At 33.8% G+C, this 1,629-nt stretch overlaps 1 pseudogene; it reads right to left on the reverse strand.

Moving 5' to 3' along the window:
• Window positions 374-1,267, reverse strand: Gm14667 (predicted gene 14667; annotated as a pseudogene).

Here is a 1,629-nt window from a genome sequence, read left to right on the forward strand (position 1 = left end):
ATCTTGGGTATCCTAGGTTTGGGGCTAATATCCACTTATCAGTGAGTACATATTGTGTGAGCTCCTTTGTGAATGTGTTACCTCACTCAGGATGATGCCCTCCAGGTCCATCCATTTGCCTAGGAATTTCATAAATTCATTCTTTTTAATAGCTGAGTAGTACTTCTACATTTTTTAATGTGTCTTTACAAATACTGGACTAGAAATAATGAAAGCAAGAATATTTGATTCAACAAATGGTAAAATATGTTGAATGAGATGTTTCAAAACCTTCTTTATTTGATGAGAGTTAAACTCTGAGTTTGCCTGCTTAATAGCATAATGTCTTAAAAAAACAGAAACAAAACAAAAACAACAAAACAAAACAAAAAAATATTAAACCAGAGCCAGAACTTTTGTTTACAGAGTTTCCAAATCATAAGTAGCAAATAATTATATGTCTAGCTTGGTAGGAAAACAAAACATTGTTTCAAAACTTCCACTACCTGTTTAGTCCTCTCTGACACAAGTGGCACAGATTCAGGCTTGCTTTGTTTAAAATGATTCATTTCCTTTCTTGGACAACTCTTTCATGACATGCTGCTCCTGAATCTGGCTGTAGATAGATTTAAGTACATGTTTGTGGTGAGCAATCCATTTTACATGTGGATGATGTTGAATTTTTTTTTCCTTTAACTTGTAGTTAAAATCATTTACTGTTTTTTTTTTTCTCATGATGTAAGCACACCCAATTTTTCAAAAGCAGTAGCTTTACACAGCCAGATGATCAGTTCATCATATTTACACATAATATACTTGCTATCAGAAATCCATTTTCCACAAATAACATATTGCATTTGTTTTGAATGGTACACTTCCCTGCTTAGGCCTTTGTCCATAATAAAGATTATAATAGGCTCATGGAAACCAGCAGACAAATTCCTTCCCAGTAGGAGAGCAGTCCACAGCAAGCACTGGAGACACGTGATTCATGTGGAACATAACAGGAGTGTCCAGTGCTCACATATCCAAAGTGTCCAAGTTATAAACTTCATTTGCTGTAGTAAAATGAATAGCTTCTATAGGGTTCCAACAGATTATATTTGTTTCCATATCCAGTATAACCATTTTTAAAGGATCAGCTTACCACATGTCACACAGTACTATATTACTACCAAAAGCCTAACTTCGCAAATAAATAAATAAATAAATAAATCTCAATAGGGTTAAATTTAACACTACTTATACTGTCAACTCCCCAATTCATTGAGTTCAATGGTTTTTTTTTTTTTGTTTTTTTGTTTTTTTTTTTTTTTTTTTTTTTTTTTTTTGGACAAAAGTCTACTTGTTGTCCACAAGTGGCAAAGACAAGGTCTTTCCAGTGATGATCAATGGCAACATATATTGTTTTTCCTAACATAGTGTGCAATGGCTCCTACTTGTCAAAATAACCTGATTTTTCACTGCTTTACAGTTTTGTGTTCCTACAAAAGCAACTGCACCTCCTCATAGAAAACCTTCATGTGCTTGTATAATTCAGATGTATTTTAGTTTTAGTCAAGTTCCCAATTTTAACCTCTCTATCACATGCCCCAGAAATGATAGTAGCCAGGATCTTTGGATACTTTGCCAGGAAACTGACTCCATCAT

Source organism: Mus musculus, chromosome X (genome assembly GCF_000001635.26).
Source record: "Mus musculus strain C57BL/6J chromosome X, GRCm38.p6 C57BL/6J".
NCBI lineage: Eukaryota > Metazoa > Chordata > Mammalia > Rodentia > Muridae > Mus > Mus musculus.